Source organism: Tupaia chinensis, unplaced genomic scaffold (assembly GCF_000334495.1).
Source record: "Tupaia chinensis unplaced genomic scaffold, TupChi_1.0 Scaffold138791_1, whole genome shotgun sequence".
Lineage (NCBI taxonomy): Eukaryota > Metazoa > Chordata > Mammalia > Scandentia > Tupaiidae > Tupaia > Tupaia belangeri.
Window position 1 is genome coordinate 190,172 of NW_006198684.1, and position 20,780 is coordinate 210,951.

Here is a 20,780-nt window from a genome sequence, read left to right on the forward strand (position 1 = left end):
AACAGATGATGGAAATTTTTGATACTCTGATTCACTTAAACTATTAGGTTGTCCAAAAAGTCATGACATATTATTGCATAGAAAAATAGAAAAATACTTGATGACTTTCTGGACCACCCAGTATAATTGCCTTGTTTGAAAACTGCTAATGGAGAGCAAGGATGGTCTGGATAATGGGGACCTGTCATAGAGACATATATTTTTGCCTTTTACAAAATAAGAGTAGAAATTTTACATTTCATCTTAAGATCTGAAGAATAACAAATATCCTCTCTATAGGTTATTAATTTCTGGGATCTTGCTTTAATAGTCTCAGACTTTCTCACTACTGGTTTATTGGAATGTTAAAATCTAGGGATGCACAATCTTTCTGGAAGATAATTAGTTATGTACTATCAAAAGATCAAAGTATATTACCTTTTGACCTATTAATTTTACTTCTAGGAACTAACTCTAATTGAATCATGGGAAAACGGCAATTTTGTATATAAAATTATTCAAATTATTCAATTATACATTGTATAAATGTTTTAAAAATCGGAAAGATTTAACATTTGTCAAAATAATCATGGGTCTGTTCCTAGTAGAATACTATACAACCTTTTTAAAAAATGACAAGGGTTATTCTTATCGATACAGGGTGTCATAACATAATGTTAACTGGAAAAAAATAAGATTTCAAAATAATACGTAATGTAAATAGGCCGAGCTCAACATTCTATTTTGAGTTCAACAAAAACTTATCATTTACTTCCACATATGTTGAAGAGTGACAGGACTCTTTGGGAAGTCTTCATTTCTCTGTCACATGAAATTCATAAAGAAAATAAAAATAAAACAGATGATGGAAATTTTTGATACTCTGATTCACTTAAACTATTAGGTTGTCCAAAAAGTCATGACATATTATTGCATAGAAAAATAGAAAAATACTTGATGACTTTCTGGACCACCCAGTATAATTGCCTTGTTTGAAAACTGCTAATGGAGAGCAAGGATGGTCTGGATAATGGGGACCTGTCATAGAGACATATATTTTTGCCTTTTACAAAATAAGAGTAGAAATTTTACATTTCATCTTAAGATCTGAAGAATAACAAATATCCTCTCTATAGGTTATTAATTTCTGGGATCTTGCTTTAATAGTCTCCTCCAGGCCTAGGAGATTTGAAGATTCAAAATGAGGATTTCATCCTCTTTACTTGTGGGGCCAATGAGGTCAGGGGGCAAGGAAGCGCCCAGCTGGCCTGTAAATTGACACTCACTTTCTTGGACCGTGGAAATGATTATTAATAGTAGCTGAGAGGACAATTCATTGCTTTTTAGAGAAAGCTGCATGAAGTACAGAGTGAACCCGGATTTCTCCTCATACTGAAAGGCTAGAGCTTGTCATTTGAGCTTATGTCTTATGTGAGAATGATATTACTGGGTTGTCAGAAGAGTTGTGACTTATTTTTTTCTACAATTTGTCTGACAATCCAATATTTCTGAAATACCTTAATGTGCTATTTAATTTTCTTTGTCCTTTATTTTGTTCTCTTTGGCCAGAATCATCTGTTTAACTTGGAGCCTGATTGGTTTTGTATCAGTAGGGATACTATTATAAATAAAGTTAATGTTCAGCTCTTAACATTCATAGTAACATTTTGAGTCCTCAATGTCATAATAATAAAAATCAGCTGAGTTGGGGAGAGAATAGGATTTTCTCAATTCATTTAGCTTCCACAAATATACCAAGAACTATCCCTGTGAGATACCTTTTAAAATTCTACATTAAATCAAGGGTAGAGAAAATTGAGAATATGTGTTAGGAACTTATAGCTTCATGGAGTAGGTGAGAAGCCCATCTAGTTTGGTCCTAGGGAGGCAGGAGGGCAGGATGGTATGCTGAATAGTCAGGAGTTAATATCTCTGCTTTCTTCTCAGGATGAAAGGCGAAGGCACATTGAGTGTAGTTGGCAATAGAATTGAGGTTTTTAGAAGAGAATCATAAGGATGAAAATTACAGAAAGTACAAGAATGGAAATACAGCATGAGAGAAGAAGGTACTTCAGAACTGGGGATAAATGAGCCCTGAGCAGGATCCTGGTGTGTAACCGTGAATTCAGAAGTTTCCTTGTGACCTGGTAAGGCCATGCAGGAGAGCCGGGAGTGTCTGCAGTTCAGTACTGCTCGGCATCAGCAAAACGAGGTCAACGCATTGCAGGCTCTTCAACTTTAGGTGGAGACTGCCAGAAGCACAGCTTCGAAAGGTCAGAACAGAGCAGTCACTCTGTCACTAAAACTGTCAGGGGTTCAGAAAACACAACTTACACTAAATGGCCACTTAACTCCCCAATTTATGATGGCACAGAGTGTCTTATAGCCCTGGATATCATCATATATCATTTCTGAGAGGAATGAAGGAGGAGGAGAAAACTGAAAGACTAATACTTTACCAGAAAGTGACAGAATAGAGATGATTTAAACCTGGGCAGATTGAGATAGTTTGTTTAGCAATGTAAGTTCAATTCTCCATCCTATCTCCCTACTGCATTGTATGCAAGGCTTGAGAAAAAGACCAGATAAATTAGTGAGAAATCAAAACACTGTATTTTCGTCCATCATTAAAGTTTAGTGAGTTATATGTTTGGGGTCCCTCCATTTGTGTACTACATACTGGAGGGTGTGTTTTTCAACTTTGTCTTGATTATTAGCAGTAGAAAAACAGATACTGAGATCTCTAAACTGTGGATGGAGACCATGATTTTATATTGCAAACACATCCCCCAACACCACAACTAATAGGAGCAGCAAAGGATCAAGTTAGAAACACTTTTTTAAAGAAAGATTTTTACCATACTGTGTGTGAGCTTGCCAGAGAGAGACAGAGGCAGAAAGTGAGACATCATCCCCCCCCACCCCAGGGGGGATGGAGGTGCAATTCCTTCTCTTCTGTTCTCCTCCTGTGATCTTGGGCAAGCATGTGCATGTTTCTGGTGTGAGTTTCAAGTCACCAGACCAGGACTCGAACCATAGTTGACTATGTGGAAGTCCAGCAACGTAACCATCTGTTGGTCCCTAGGTTATGTAAACACTTGACTAGATCCATTGCTGTTAGAATATAAATCAAGGCCCATGGAGAACTGAGGATACTAATTTGAAGTCATTATCAGAAGACCTGATTTTTGAGTGCCAGTAGAGCCACTGGCTTGGTCTATGATAGTGAACAAACAGCTTAATTTCTCTGAGGGTACTGGCTCTTTCATATAAGAGCTCCGAAATGACTATCAGATGGACTGCACTAAATGATATCCAAGATTTTTTTTAACCTTTTATAATTATCTGGCTAGACTTTGCTCTTTAAGAATAACTTGAAGCCCTGTAGAATTATCCCTCATATTTTTCCTTGTGAATTATCATACCATCTGAAACAATGTAGACAAGCCAGAGCAAAGTAAACAAGATGAAAAAGTACAGTGGTTAAGGGCATGGACTCAGGGATCTGGCCACCTGGATTCAAGTTGCTACTTCAGCCCTTAGAGCTATGTGACCTTCTCTAACTTTCTCAAGCCTCAAGGTCTTATTATAAATTGATGATAATAATAACACCTTCCTCTTCCTTTCTCCTCTTCTTACCCCTTAAGATGCCAACCAAATCTTTTCCTCAAGAACTCAACCCCTGTTGACTGAATACCTATTGTGTGGAAGACATTCTTCTAGATACTTAATTTTCCTACTAGAAGTCTAGGGGAGAAAAGTTTGAAGAGGTAAAATGCTGCCAAGGTCAGGCCCAAGTTTCTGAGGGCAACAGATAACCTACAATTAGAAAGAGAGAGCTTTTTCTTTTTAACCAGGCTAATTATTGTTATTACTACTATTATGTATCATTGCTTATACCAAAATGTGTAGCTCTGAGATATTCTAGAGGTAATTTTTTAAGTGCTAGAGTCTGAACATTAAATGGACATATAAGGGCAACCATTCTCCACCTTACTGTGACATACATACAATAGGAGATTCTTGAGGATAGCTTAGATCTGGGGTATATACAATTCTCTGCGGTCTTTTAGTGTGGAGATGAGGACCTCAGTTTTAGTCTTGGAAAAAAGAATTCAGCTGAGAGACAAAAATGTAGTGAAACAATCAAGCCTTTTTTTTGAGAGATTTTTGCTATAGGGCGCATGCACTCGACAGACAGAGAGACAGAGAGACAGAAAGTGAGAAATCACCCCCCAAGGAGGATGGCCACACCACAATCCCTACAATTAAGCTTTATTGCAGGGTAAAACAAAGCTTTAATGGCCAGCAGCAGGTGGTATAGTAATAAAGGTGATGGATTCCTACATGGCCATCATGGTTCAAGTCCTGAACTGGAAGGGTGCATGTGTGTGCATGCCTAAATTCCTGAGAAAAGAATGGAGAATGGATTGTGGCATGCCCATCCTCTCTGGGAGGTAATGTCTCACTTTCTCTCTCTCTCTGTCTCTTTTTCTGGTGAGTGCATGCACTCTATAGAAAAAATTTTAAAAAATATATATTTTATACTATCCATAAAGTGAACCTCAGGGCTGGCAGGTGGAGTGGTGGTTAAAGGCACTGGACTCCCACAAGGCCGACTGCGGTTCAAGTCCCAGACCTGGTAGCTTGCTTTCTCACTTTCTCTCTCCCTCCCTCCCTCTGTTTCTCTCTCTCTCTCTCTGTCTCTGTACCTTTCTGGTCAAATTAAAATAAGTAAGTAAATTAATAAACAAACAAGTAAATACAATTAAATAAAAAATATTTTTTTTAAAAAAAGCGAATCTCGGGAACCAGCAGTTAGCATAATGGCTATGTCGCTGGACTCCCATGTAGTCGACCACGGTTCGCGTCCCGGACCCAGTGGCTTAAAACTCAAGCCGGGCACGTGTGCATGCGTGCCCAAGATCCTGAGAGAAGAATGGAGGAGAAGGGATTGCGGCGTGACCATCCCCTCTGGGGGGTGATTTCTCGCTTTCTGTCTCTCTGTCTCTCTCTGTCTGGTGAGCGCACACACCCTATAGCAAAAATCTCTCCAAAAAAAAAAAGAAGAAAAAAAAGCGAATCTCACAGAGATCGAAATCTTTGCTAATTAGAATATAATTAATAAACATAAGAACCAGGTATTGCACCTAGATTCTCTAGTTTCAGATTTTACTACAAGGGTCCACTTACAGGTCTGAAATTTTCAAAACTCCTAACATAATAGTTCTTAAGTTCAGCCATGCAATTTTCCAGTAATAATGTCTTTCACAAGTAATTTGTTAACAATTGACCTTTTAAATAAAGTGTGTAAAAGTCACTGTTATTTCCATTATTATAGTAGTCTTAATTTCATACATCGCTATATTTTCTTTATTGAAAGAAGAAAAGATGTATATGCAGTTATGTTAGGGTCAGCAGATAGACATGACCTGGTGGATCCAGGACTCAAACCATGGAATAGGCCATGTGGGATCCAGCCATCTTAACCTCCATGCCACCTACTGGCCTAGAATACAAGTATTTTTATCCTTACAGAATTATTGTGAGATTCAAATAGGGTCATGGATAATAAGACCCATTGTACAAATATTGGGTTGTCGGAAAAGTCATGATGCATTTTTGCATGGAAAAACATGTCACGACTTTTCTGACAATCCAGTAGTATTTATGGTTCTCATCGTTTGCAGGTCCATTTAAATTCTTACAGCCTTTATTTTGGATCTTTTAAGGCTGTTATTGCCTACTTACCATTTTATGCTACTTTAAATATAACACTTCTTTTTAAAAATGTTTTAATAATCTATTAGAAAACATGTGGATAATAGACATCATGGAGAAATTTCATTGTCAAACATCTTTTATAGTCCACAGCTTTACTCTTTTTCCAAATAATATTATTGTTCCTTTTGACAATGAATACAGAACAATGAAAATCTTCCTCAAAGCAACGAGATGTATGTATGTACAATATACAGGACTGCAGCTGTTTTTTTAGAGTTTGTTTTTATGATGCCATCTATCAAAGGCTATGTTTTGGATACTACAAATTCAGAATAGAATTTTTTTCATGAAGTTAAATAAATAGAATTATATATGAATCCTTCGCAGGTTGGAATAAATTGTTCTTCAGTCTCTGAGCTCTGAACATTGGAGAGTTTGGAGAGTTTTGGAGACAGTCTAAGTCTAGGATGTCCTGAAAAATGACAACTGCAGTTACTTGTATTGTGTGTGTGTGTGTGTGTGTGTTTAAGGCAGTGTTACTTTTTTACTTGTCACAATCTTCTTGCCTCAACCCTCCAGTTACTGGAAATACAGGCTTTGCCACCCAGCTGGTCCTCGGGTTAGAAAGGGTATGATGGAATTTGGGCATCCCATACAGTCCAAGCGTCTTAGCAGCTTATACCACTAAGCTGGGCCATTTATATTAAGTTCTATATTTACACATAGCCAGTGTCTACGATCTGTTCTTCATAAGATGTTCCTCAGTGTGTCTTATACTCACATCTATTTAGAAGAAATTGCTTTAAAAATTTTACAGACCTGTACCTCAGATGACCAAATTAGACTCTTTGACAGTGGCACATAGCAAATTGTAAAACTATATTCTTAACAGACACTTTGTTGATTTTTATGGATACTAGGGTTTGTAAAAGATTTACCTTTTATCAAGATACTTGCCAATTAGCTTTAGTCAATAGTCCATCAGGAAGGAAGCATTAAAACGTAGGTCAGAAGAGGATAAAAATTTTAATTAGGTTTTAATAATGCTTAATCCTCTAATTCCAGTGGGAAAAAGATAGATAAAAAATTTGGGTCAAGGGCTAAAACTTAACATTTTGTTTCTATTAATGATCAGCAGATTACTGATTGCATTCTTACTTTTTTGTTTCAAATTGTTCTGTGATTCTAACTTATGTACAGCCAAATACATTTTGACTACATGGTGGCTATTTTATCATTACTATAATTTTAAGTGATCACCCTAATGATTCTTTTATTGTACTTGTTTTACAGTGATTAGCTGACTTCATTTCTCTCTTGGAAAGAAGTAACACTACTTTCATTAGAAATGTGGTTTTAAAAAGTGGATAATCTTATAAGTCTTTCTTGAGAAATATTTAAAGGACAGGGCACAGAGATGGCTTTCTTAGGAAGTGAATAGATATGGTCCCTACCTTCTGGGAATTTAATAAAATTACATAATCTAGTCTTCATTAAATATCATTCAATTTCTTGACATTTGATGGCCATCAGTTCCTCCCATCTTGCATGATACTATTTGCCAATCAAAAGATCACTGAGAGCATTTATGAGGCAATTTATATTCTGATAAATGAATTTGATATGTCAAATTTCTGTATGTCTTACTTCTGTTGAATAAAGACCAGAGCAGGACATTTTCCTATAGAGAGAATGAACTGTACATTGCTTCCTAATCAGTAATAAAGATTGTGCTTCAGCCTCTGTAATATAAATCTGAAGTAACATGAAACATTTTATTATTAATAGTAAAAAACTGAATTAATTACCTTTGAAAAATTATTGTGGCTATTTCATCAGCTTAATGTAATGACATTATTAATACATACCTTTGGTATTGATGGTGTTTGAATTCACATTAAGGTTCTTCTTAGAGCCAAGAATTAATACTTCTTCGCACAACAAAGAACATATCACACTTAGGGTTTGGTAATGAAAAAGCATGTCCTTACTTTAAGCAGTTCTTTTGCAAATATCTAACTACCTATATTTTATACCTTTTGGTAGAAGTCCTTTTGTTTATGTAGTGGTATCACTCACTGTGCATGCAACTTTGAATGAAATATCCCAACTAGTTTGTTCAAATACTGCTTTTATTACGTAGAACCTCTTCCCCAGGATCCTATTCCATGCATTTGGACAGGCTTCCTTGGTCTTTTTTTTTTTTTTTTTTTTTGGAGAAGTTTTTGCTATGGGGCACGTGCACTCGCCAAAAAGACAGAGGGAAAGAAACTTATATGATATTCAGAGCAGGAGGTAGTACTGGGATGAATGAATCAAACAAGGTAAGCATCAATAAAATATTCTGGGAGTTTAGGAAAAAGAGAGAGCAAGAGTTCCTAGAGTTTCTTTACTAGAATCTTTCCAATTTGAGAACCTGATATCTTTGAGCCTGGAATTAATGTGTTTTTTCTTTTGTTGTTGTTGTTGTTTTCTTTTTTCTTTTTCTTTTCAGGATTAAAACAAACCATTTCCTCCCCCATCTAATTAAGGCTATCACCAACAGTCTAATGAATATAAAGTATTATCAACAGATTAATGAGAGTCAATGACTAAACATGAGAGGACTTCCAAATTCATGGGAAAAATATGAGGTAAGCATAGTGGAAAAAAAGGTAAAATCTATGCATAATTTTTTTTTACAAAAACCATTTCCATGAACTTTTTTGAGGACTCCTCATACAACTGTCTCTTTTTCTAGATCTTTATCTACGTCTCTATGTTGGTCATTAGCCATATAAACTAAAATAAAATAATGTATAGAGTCAGTAATTTAGGCTAAGTTCTGATTTATTAGTCATTTAGCTACTTAGATAAATTTTCAAGTAAAAACTGATTTTAGTAGGATTGTTTGTTCTAATATGTCTAGTCAATATTGCTTCTCAGTATCTTAGTGCTCAATGTGGATAGACAGAATCCCAAAATGGGACTAGGACAGGACAGTTCCTATTCAGTTAAGGACTCTTTCATATTGATAAACTTTAAATGTCTTATTTACTAGTAGAATCCTCAGTTATATTTTCAATTCTATTCAAATACAGATGTTACCCAAGTACTTTCCTCTTCTAACTTTGAGGAATTTCAGGTAAATTATAAATGGAATGTTTCCAAATCACTCCTCTTCAGATCGTGCCTATCACCGCCTCTAAAGCACTTGATACTTCTTCAGAATGGCTTCATTTTACTGTTATCATTCCCAGATACCCTGTTCCATAACTTTTGTGTAATACTCTGAACAGTGGTGGTAGATTGGATGTGACTGTTTTACTACATGTGTGGATGTATATTTATAATTTTTACTGGTTCTGTCCATCCCTTCCCCAGCTGCTAACCAGATTGTAAAGACCCTTGAAGGCAGAAATCTAGTTTTCTACTTCCATTTCTAACTCCACAGAGTGCCCTGAACATGGTGGGAATTCAATCAAAGGCAAATGTTAGCCAGTTATTAAAGCCTTGCCTTTGGTATAGTGTACAAGCTGGGAAGTGTATAATTTATTGCTAATGTCAGCTCAGTAAACAGTTTGTTACTAGTGATGTTGAAGGGGAGCACAACTTATTTATAGTTTTATAAGAGATGAAAATACTGAGGGTGATTTTGGCAGTGAGCTGGCAAAAATTATGAATTAGCTTCACCAGATCTAAGGTGTACCAAACAGATAACTCATTGGATAAAGTAAATAGTTGCTAACTATCTGGTTACTGGTTGTTTTTACTGAATTCACAGAAAGTTTGCTCAGTTTTGCTAATGTGGCCCATTTTCAGGTATTTGAATATATTGTATTGCACATCATAGGCAACATTATAATATTGGGTGGTCCTCTTCACTATATGAAAAAGCAACAGAAATGGGCATATAGTAGCTTTACTTAGCATCTTTCTTTTATAGACCTCTATTAATATTTACTGCTCTTAAATTGCAGCTACAGGTAGTGGTTTATAATATTTAGGTTTATCCGTTAGATTAGGGATTATTAAATAGGGGTTATATATCCATGGGTGGGTTTCAGGGAATCTGCAAGCACTTTGGAATTGTGTTAACAAAGTTGACTCTGGGAAGATAGTTTACTGCTCTTAGTAGACACAGAAACAATCAACCTAAAAGGATTAATGGAATGTATTGATACAGAGGTCGCCATAACAACGAGTGGATTAAATATTTTAAATATATGTTTCTAAAATTCTGTAAACTAAGAAAATAAGTAAGCACTTTGTTCATCGATCTAACAAAACCGTGTAAATTCTGTAACACTGCTTGACTTTGGTGAAAATTCACGAACAACTGGCACTTCCAAGTTTTAAAATGGGTACCAGTTGGAAATACTGATGCTTGATGCTATAAGCCAAATGGTTCCTTTTCTACGCCCCGCCTCCTTCAGCAACAAAATGAACTCTCTGGTAGCAAGAAACTTCCAAAAGCTACAGGGCCCAAGTCAAAAGTGGCAGATTAAGGTTTAACTGCACAGGCACCATCAACACCAGTGGTAGTCAGGCAGCTAATCTGCTTGCACACTACATTGAAAATATACCCTGGAGAGAAAATATGTTTTTGTACTGGAAAGGTTTTTTCAGAGTTTCTCTGTCTATGGAAAGCTATAATTTAATCTTAGATTCCTTCAAGGAAGGTCTGTACCCCTGAGGCTCAGTTCCATATGTCTCTAGTGTCTGATGACTGAGAACACTTGGTTCTTGGAAACTCTCCAGAGGTTGTACAATAAATACGAGCTTCGTTGTTTATGTTTTGCTGAATGCCATAAAAGCTTTTCTTCTGATGTTTACAGAAGATCCTTTGCAATCGGGAATATTGAAAGGTGAGCTGTTTCACCTCTTGCCTCCTAACTCCAATGGAAAGAGAATTTATATTTATTGTAAATGGAATATTGAGGGAAAAAGTATCCCCTGCAGAAGTCTGTGTCTATAAATAAGGTGTCCAGGATTCTATGATGTATACACAACACAAGGGACTTATAAAGAGAAGCTCAAGTCAGGCTGGATGAAGGAAAATTGAATTCCCCCATTTACATATTTGCGTTTATCTGGAATTTTCTGAGGTGCATCCAAATGTGTCTTTTACTTTTGCTTAAAAATTTTTTTTTTGTCTACTTGATGCATTTGTCTTTAAACTAGTGAATATATGAGATTTTTATTTGTATGTTTGTTTGGGGAACTCCCCCTTGAATCTAGTGAATTTTTTGAGACTGTTGACATAATTTTCTTTTCTTTTTTGCAACCCACTTTTGGTTTCTTCAGTGGTATGCTTTAGAATGTGTGAATTTAATTTCATTTTATATAATTAAAGATTACTCTCTTTTAAAAATATTTTTGTTAGCATGTAACTGTAGATATTTGTAGCAGTACAGTAGGAGTTTTTAGTATAGGAATACAATGTGTAATGATTAATACAGGGTGATAAGTGTATCATTTGCATTATTTGTGTTGGGAACATTAAAAATCCTTACTAGAGGTTTGAAATACACAGAAAATTATTGCCATATATATTCTCCCCACTAAACTCTTTAACACTACAAATCTTTCCTTCTAGCTATCTGAAATTTTGTTTTCATTAGCCAATATGTCTCTATCTACTTCCTGTCCTTCCAAATGTCTAGCATTCATTATTCGTTTCTCTACCTCTATAATGTCTTTTTTCCACCACTGAATTTCTTTAAGATGCAGGATACAAAATCAACACATAAAAATCCATAACACTCTTTTTAGTTATTTAAAATTGATTTTAAAAATTATATACAGGTATATTATACATAAATATATTTCATAAATTTGAAGTCATTTTAGGATGTTTAAATGCAAGGTGAAGTGAGTCAGGTAATTGACATACATCACCTCATATATTTAACATTCTCTGTGATGAGATCATTAGAAATGTATTTCCTCAGCAATGCTTACACTGGTCTTCACAAAGTCTACTGTAATTAGAGTTTCTTAAAAATCTTCTTGTTCCGCTTTATGTCCGGATGCTGTGGTGCAAACATTGCTTATTTTCTTTATGCTCTGGAACCTCTAAATAGCACTTGACTTGCTCCTGTTTTAACCATTTGAGAGAATTAGCCTCCAAAATGTATTTATGATGACTTTTCTAGTTTTTAAAAAAATTATTTATTTAATTTTTTTACATTCATTCACTGAGCATCATCACGGCTTACAAAATTGATTTCTCATGCAGAATACACTGTATACTGGCTTAATCATGTTACATAGACAAATAACTTTCCATTTCTTGTTTCATATATATATATATATGCCTTTCCCCCATTTCTCACCCTCTGCCATTCCCCACCCTCCCACACTGTCTCTGGTATCTGCATTTGCTTTCCATTCCTTCTCCCCACACATATTTTATTAATTCACAAAGTATCTAAATTGATCCAGCTACTTTCGATTGCAAGTTTAGCTGGTATACATATACCTGTGAACACATATCTGACTTTAGGTGTGAAATTCTGAGTAGAATGAATATACTATGAAGTAGCACCTAGCTGGTACTATATAGTTTACTGCAGTCATTAAATCGGTATTTTTTTAATAGATTTTTTTCATTTCAAGAAAAGGAGTTTTAGCTTCAATAAATTCAAATTAAAAAAAGCTAATAATAGAGCTTAGTTTAAACCTTAAAGCCAGGAAACAGGTTAGGATTCTGTTCAAATAGTAGGTATATGAACCTATTGACAGCTCAAGACAAGACAAAAATCCTTAAATTTGGAAAACAAAGCATAGAAGAAAATCAGCAATGTTTTAGACAAAAGTCATAAGATTTTATTTCCCCAGTTCAGTCTCATATACTTAATCTATCTTCTGTTGTGGTGCAATCTTCCTGTTTAAATTCTGGAAGATAGCATTAATCTCCAGAATTGTCCCTACCATGAAGTTGGCCATTTTCTTAGCTATTTTTGAACTCTTATTTCTGTGTGTCTTTACTTAGTTTTCCTGGTATAGTACTCTCTTCAGAACTTCTTGGAGAACTGGTCTGGTATTGGTAAATTCTTTCAGGTTTTGTTTATCTGAGAATATTCTTGTCTTCTCTTCCCATATGAAGGATATTCTTGCCAGGTACAGTATTTTGGGTTGAACTTGTTTTTCCCTTAACACTTTGAGTATATCTCCCATTCTTTCCTTACATTGTTTCGGATGAAAGGTCTGCTACTAGCCTGATGGGATATCCTTTGTAGGTAACTTGACATTTCTCTCTTGCTAATCTTAGTATCTTGTCTTTGTCTGTGGTTTTGGTCAATCTGGTTATAATGTGTCTTGGAGAAGATCTTGGGATTCTATTGGGGGTCTTTTGTATTTATTGAGACTCGATCTTTGAATGCTGCTCTAGGTTTGGAAAGTTTTCTTCCAGGATTTCATGAAATAGATTATCAATACCCTTATTAGTCTCTTCACCTTCTGGGATACCAATTATCTGGATGTTTGGATATTTCATGGTATCTAGTATTTCTCATGTATTATTCTCATATCTTTGTGCTATTTTCTCAGTCTTTGTGGTGGATTTTTCTAGTCTAGTGATTCTTTCTTCTACATCTGAGATTCAGTCTTTCGTATGATCCAGTCTGCTTTTAATACTTTCAAGGGAGGTTTTGACTTCTTGTATTACAGCCTTCATGTCTAATAGTTTCATTTGATTCTTTTTTTATGGTATGTATTTCCTCTTTCACATTGTGCAAGAACTTCCTCACCTTCTAGAGCTCGTGGACTCTTTTATCCTGCAACTGTTGGAGTTCATTGTCTTCCTTCTCTTGCATCTCTGTTAGCTTTGTCACTATGAATATTCTAAATTCTTTATTTGACATTTACGTGAGTTCCAGTGTACTGTCTGTCGATGAGGAGGAGTTATTTTTTTCCCTCAGAGGAGACTTATTTTCTTTGTTAAAAATATTTTTTAGAGCTCGTGGACTCTTTTATCCTGCAACTGTTGGAGTTCATTGTCTTCCTTCTCTTGCATCTCTGTTAGCTTTGTCACTATGAATATTCTAAATTCTTTATTTGACATTTACGTGAGTTCCAGTGTACTGTCTGTCGATGAGGAGGAGTTATTTTTTTCCCTCAGAGGAGACTTATTTTCTTTGTTAAAAATATTTTTTAAAATAATTATTTTATGCAACTTTATTTATTTATTTATTTTAATTTCACCAGAGAGGGACAGAGTGAGAGAGAGAGAGGGAAAAAGAGAAAGCAAGCCACTAGGTCTGAAACTTGAACTGCTGTTGGCCAAGTGGGAGTCCAATGCCATAATCACTATGCCACCTGCCATTCCCCAACTTTTTTTTTTTTAATAATTATTTTAAGAGAGGTGTTTTCTTGCTTTCTTAATCTTAAGTTTCTTGTGCCCCTATGGTGATTTCTGATCAACTGATGGGTTGTACATTTCTTCCTAGTTCTTGAATTACAATCTGAGCATTCAGAGGCATGCAGGAGGAGGTGATCTGCAATCTCTCGTCCTTCCTGTTTCTCGCCAGAGTTTGCCCTACTACTCTAGAAGTGAAGCTGGAAGATAAAAGCTCAGTAGAAAATCTTCATTTTTTCATCCCTGAAAGTAATATTTCACTGCTTAAGTTCAGTAGCAATCTCCAAAATTCATAGCATTCTTATACACTAATAAAAAAGTAGCAAAAAAGGAAATTTAATAAAAAGCAATCCTATTTATAATCAAAGAAAATAAAATAACTATGAATAAATTTAAGCAAAGACATAAAAAAATGTCTACAATGAATACTTTAAAACACTGATGAAGGAAATTGAAAAGAGCAATACAAAAAATAGAAAGAAATCCTATATTAATAGATTGGAGGAATCAATATTGTTCAAATATCTATATAGCCTAAAGTAACTGAAATAGTCAATATAGTACCCAAATACCAATGACTTCGAGAAATAGAAACAACAATAATAAAATCTGTGTGGAATCATAAACCACCCCAAATAGATAAAGCAATCCTGAGTGGAAAGGATGTAGTTAGAGGTATTGTACTACTGAATTTCAAATTATCCTACAAAGCTATTGTAACAAAAACAGCATAGTAGTGACCAAGAAAGCAGACACACAGACCAATGAAACAGAACAGAGTGTTCAGAAATAAATTGTTCAGCAAAAATGTTGAGAACTTCCACTAGGGATGTTCTCTTTAATAGATGGTGCTGGGAATATTGGAGAACCATATGTAAAAGAATGAAGCTAGACCCTTATCTCTCACTGTATATTAAAAAGTACAAAGACAAAAACTTCCAAATGGGTTTGCTTTTACACATAAAACCTGAAATTATGAAACTATTAGGAAAACACATAGAAAAAACACTTCAGGACATTGATATCTGCATAGAGTTCATTAATAAAATGTCAAAAACACAGGTAACAAAACCAAAAATAGACAAATGGGACTATGTCAAACTAAGAAGCTTCTGCATAGCAAAGAAAACTATCAACAGAGTGAAGAGACAACCCTAAAATTGCAGAAAAATATTTGCATAGTATACATGTGACAAGGAATTAATAACAAGAATATACAGACACTCAAACAACTTAGCCACAATTAAGTAACCTAATTTTTAAAATGAGCAGATGAGGGGCAAGTCAGTGGCATGGTGGTTAAAGTGACTGGGTCCCACATGGCCTACTGTGAGTCCTGAACCCAGTGGTTTGAAATACACGCTGGGCATGTGTGTGTACTCAAAAATCCCAAGAAGAGAATGGAGGAAAAGCGATTGCAATGTGACCATTCTTCTTGCGGGGAGGAGAGGCAGGCCAATTTCTCACTTTTTCTCTCTTTTCTGTCTCTCGTCAGTGTGTGCATGTGCCCTTATAGCGAAAACAAACAAATTAACATAAAACCTGAAGAAGCACTTCTAAAAAGAACAAGAAGTCTGAGAGACCAGCAGATGGCATAATGGTTACTTTGCTGGATTTCCACATAGTTGACTGCAGTTCAAGTTACAGACCTGGTGACTTAAAACTCACACCGGGGGTGCGTGTATGCGTGCCCTAAATCCTGAGAAGATAATGGAAAAGGGATTGTGGTATGGTCTTCTCCTTAGGGGGTGATTTCTCACTTTCTGTCTCTCTGTTTCTCCTCAGATTGCATTCACCCTATAGCAAAAATCTCTCTTAAAAAAAAAAAAAAAAAGACAAGAAGTCTGAGCTTCATTGGTTATGTTTTGCCAAATGCTATGAAAGCTTTTCTTTTGATGCTTACAGAAGACCTTTGCAGTCAAGAATATTGAAAGGTGATCAGGCTGCCTCACTTCTTGCCTCCTCTTGCCTTATAACTACAATGGAGAGAGAACAATCTCTTTTCTCCCATCTTTTACTCACTTTGGGGTTTTCGGCATATACACATGTGTCCTCAATGTGTTTCTTAGGCTACTATGTCTGGGACTCAAACTGCATGATTGCCTTGTGAGATCCAGTTGCCTTAACCCCCAGGGCCTGGAATCAGTCCTATATTTCTTTTTAATTGATTATGTATTTATGAGTTTTGTTATTTTTCTTTCTTTTTGAACCTGCTTTGTCATCCTGATGATACTTCGTTAATGAGTTAAGATATAAACTTTGGCATATTCTCCCTATTTATTTGTATGAGAATTATTTTTTTCAAAATAATTATTTAAAAAATATATTACATTTTGACACATTCTACATGAGTGGTATAAAATATTTGATGATATTGAAACACTATCCAAGGAACCTGACTCCAGTGTATATGAAATAGCCATTCTCTCTATTTTCTGTTCCCTTATCAATGTGTTATCAAAACAAGGTGCCATCTGGGAGGCCCCCTTGTCACTCTCATAACCCTACCCACAGACCTTCTTTCCCTTTCCAACTTGGAGTATTCATTTTCAGTTCTCTTTGCTTCAAACCCTTCCCCTTTTCTCTTGTTACCTATTTGCAGGCTGGAAAGCACACAGGTTCATTCACTTTCATTCTCTTAGTTTTATCTAGTCTGAAGACTAAAGATTTTTTAAGACACAAGCACCTTTGAATTTAGGTTCTTTATGCTTTTAAAGTACCTCACGTGTCCAAGACAAGAACTTACAAAGTATGAAGTAGGGTGGAGTGTGAGAGTTGGGGAAAAACTATTATTTCAATATATTTTTCTACGATGGCTCTGTAGTTTATAACACTCTGCAAGCAAGAAAAAAAAGTACTTAATTGTTATAAATCAGTCTTTGATTTCTGATATTGCTAAAGGTTCTGTGATTTTAGTTTTGTTTTGCTTATTTTTCAGATTGATTTTATGACAGAAGGTCAGAGCAGGTTCCAAGTATTCTTTACAGACTGTTTTTAATAGTCTATAACAATATAAAGCAATATTACATTTTAAGTGATTGTGCTAAGATGAACATGTAGCCACTTTATTATTAAAGCAGCTTTTAATTCATAAATGGCTAATGATCATTATCTATATGTTTATGATTTTTAAAATCTTTCTCAAATAGACTTATTTAAAAATAATAGTTGTATCTTTGTGAGTATGAGCGATGAATGTGATAGGTGTAAGAAAATCCTTGACTTTGGCATTTGTAGGCTGTACTATTTGTATAGTTAGAGAACATGCTGAAATATTAATCTGGGTGCCTCTCTTTTCCACACCTCTGCAAAATACTCTTGCCTATAGCAGACAGAGATAACACATTGCCTTGAGGAACATTAGAGGAGGTGCAGGAATAAGAAAGGCAAAAGTTTAGTATTTTTATTTATGAAATATTCTTGCCTTGAAACATATTTATATCTATATCTATCTATCTAGTTTTTTTTTTTTTTTTTGGAGAGGTTTTTGCTATAAGGCACATGTGCTCGCCAGAAAGACAGAGGGAGAGAGAGAGATAGAAAGTGAGAAATCGCCCCCCAGGGGGGATGGTCACGCCGCAATCCCTTCTCCTCCATTCTCCTCTCAGGATATTGGGCACGCACACACATGCGCCCGGAGTGAGTTTAAGCCACTGGGTCCAGGACTCGAACCGTGGTCGGCACATGGGAGTTCAGCAACATAGCCATTATGCTAATAACTGGTCCCTCTATCTATACAGTTTTGAAAACAAAACTTTTGGTATGCAACTTATCTTTCCTCTCTCATGTCAATCATGCTTACTCTACTCTATTTTACATTTTGCTCACAGTAGTGCTTCTTAAATGTGTACAGTTATTTTCTGTCAATTAAAAATTATAACAGGTCCAGCCATGGTGGTACATCAATAGCAAGTGGCTTCATGTGGAGCCACATGAAGATCAGGGTTCAGTTCCTGGGTCAGTCTATATATACTGGGTACCCATGTGTACCATGATCTTGACTTGGCAGGAAAGGCTGCTGAGAGGAGTAAAACCATGAGAACAATAGCAAGCGGCTCAGTGATGTGGAGCCACATGAAGATCAGGGTTCAGTTCCTGGGTCAGTCTATATATACTGGGTACCCATGTGTACCATGATCTTGACTGGCTAGGAAAGGCTGCTGAGAGGAGTAAAACCATGAGAACCTATTTAGGGAGCTTATGTTTTTCTCTCTCTCATGAAATAAGTAAACTGAAAAATTAGCAAACTAAAATAATAATAATAATAATAAAATAGAGAACGACCAAAAAATTCTGGGAAGAAATCCCACAAAAGGTTCAAATTCTTTGACATTCTTCCCATAGAAGGCAGTGCCTAATTCTTACCTTAACATACATTGATCTTTGTTACTCATTTTTTTTTGCCTTAGGGCATGCACGCTTGCCAAAGAGAGAGACAGAGACAGTGAGAGGGAAAGGAGAAATCTCCCCCAGGGGGTGGCCACACCACAATTCCTTTTCATCCTTTCTCCTCCTGGGTTCTTGAGCACACATGCCCAGCGTGAGTTTCAAGTTTTCAGATCTGAGACTTGAATCTTGTTTATCCATGTGGAAGTCCAGTGATGTAACTGTTAAGCCATCTGTTGGCCAGGGACTCACTTTTAATGACTAGAAAGGGGTGGAGATGATACCATGCCCCATGACTCCTGAACTAGATCACTGAAGGCAATACAGCTTCCACCTGTCTTTCTTTCAGAACATGATGCTCACGGAATCCCAAGTATTCCATCCGTAGCTGTTTGAGTATTCCCAATGATGTACCAGACAAAGGAACATAGAAACGTTGAGATGAGCTCAGCCTTAGCCACCATCTGACTCTAGTATCATGGGAAATCCTAAGCTACAAAAGAATCAGTAAGTTGCTCATTAATTTCTGAACCACAGAAACAATAAAACATACTAAATACCACTTTGCTTTTAGCTACTAAATTTTGTAATAATTTGTTAGATAGCTATAATAACTAGAAAAGATACCTGGCAGAAGTCAGAGAGTGGTCAAATGTTTTGTTCACTCATTTATTCAAAATATGTTAGATAAACTGTGTGTCAGATACTGTACTAGCCACTGGGGATGCAAATACTGATAGAATTTAGTTCTTGTTCTCAAGAAACTATGCTCTTGGGACCAGCAGTTAGCCTAATGGCTATGTCGCTGGACTCCCACGCGGTTGACCGCAGTCCAAATCTTGGACCCGGCGGCTTAAACTCACGCCGGACGTGTGTGTGTGCGTGCCCAAGATCCCAAGAGGAGAATGGAGGAGATGGGATTGCGATGTGGCCATCCCCACTGTGGGGTGATTTCTTGCTTTCTATCTCTCTGTCTCTCTCTGTCTGTCTGGCGAGCACACGGGCCCTCTAGCGAAAACCTCTCAAAAAAAAAAAAAAAAAAAGAAACTATGCTCTCAAAAATCACGATCTAGTCGGTAAGGTGTATCCATATAAAATGGGTGAGTGCAGTCACTGAAATGGTAATAGAGACATAGTGAATAAGTTTTTGAGCTTTAAATTTTGAGTGTAAAGTTTTGGATAAATAATAATCTTTAAGTACCAAGTTTTAAGACATAGTTTTCTGCAGTGAGACATTAAAAATTAGAAGAGAGAAAATACCTACTCCATCCCCCAATATCAGTTACATTGTATTAACTAATATGTTTAATATGTATTCACTATAAAGACAAAACTTTAACAAAATGGAAATGAAAATTATAAAATAACATCCTGATATTGCCATATAAATAATTAGAATTACCTTTGATTTCAATTTACTTATTAATTTTTTTTAGTTTACTTATTTCTTACATAAGTGAAAGAGACAAAGAGAGAGAGATGGACACACAGACAGACACCCCCAAACAGGATCTTTATAACGTGATCCACTCCATAGTCTCAGATAGTATGGATCAGGGATACACCCTGCCACAGATGGTTCTGTGAGAACTATTCAACTGCAGTTCCCTGTTCTGTTTTGTCATAGGAATTGTCATGTGACTTAGGTTGAGCTGGTTAGTTCTTTTTTTTTGAGAGGTTTTCGCTATAGGGTGCGTGCGCTCACCAGACAGACAGAGAAAGACATAGAGACAGAAAGCGAGAAATCATCCCCCAGAGGGGATGGTCATGCCGCAATCCCTTCTCCTCCATTCTCCTCTCGGGATCTTGGGCACGCACACACACGTGCCCGGCGTAAGTTTTAAGCCACCGAATCCGGGACGTGAACCGCTGTCGTCTATGTGGGAGTCCAGCGGCATAGCCATTACGCTAACTGCTGGTTCCCGAGCTGGTTAGTTCTATACCCTCTACAACAAGGCTTAATGGAACTGATGTCAAACTCAACTAACCAACTATTTAAATACCAAAATATATGACAAGAGCAGGAGCAAAAAGATGGCAGACTAAGAGACATGCCAGTTTAAGATAGAATTTCTTTAATCCAGTCCAGTTCCAAGTCTTTGTTTCTGGGTACGGACTTCAATGGTCCCAAAACAGGTAAAGTGCATGCTTCTAGGTCAGTCAACTGTGTGCTTATCTACCACTTGTGTCCTGTTTGCCTGACAACTCTCACATACAGATGTGTTCACTTGTAAAGTGTGCTTTATTTTCAAAAGGGAATCTGATTCTGGGCTCTAGATTGCCAGATTTTCTGAGAGCAGAAATTTTAATTTTTATGCCATTCTTGATTAAATCTTCATCTATCCCAATA

At 36.2% G+C, this 20,780-nt stretch overlaps 1 long non-coding RNA gene across 1 annotated transcript; it reads left to right on the plus strand.

Moving 5' to 3' along the window:
• Positions 1 to 2,049: 2,049 nt before the first annotated feature.
• On the plus strand, positions 2,050 to 18,854 carry LOC102494575 (uncharacterized). The gene is made up of 3 exons (XR_336453.1): positions 2,050 to 2,126; positions 8,198 to 8,336; positions 18,780 to 18,854. It is a non-coding gene; the product is annotated as an uncharacterized LOC102494575 (long non-coding RNA).
• The last annotated feature ends 1,926 nt before the right edge of the window (positions 18,855 to 20,780 follow it).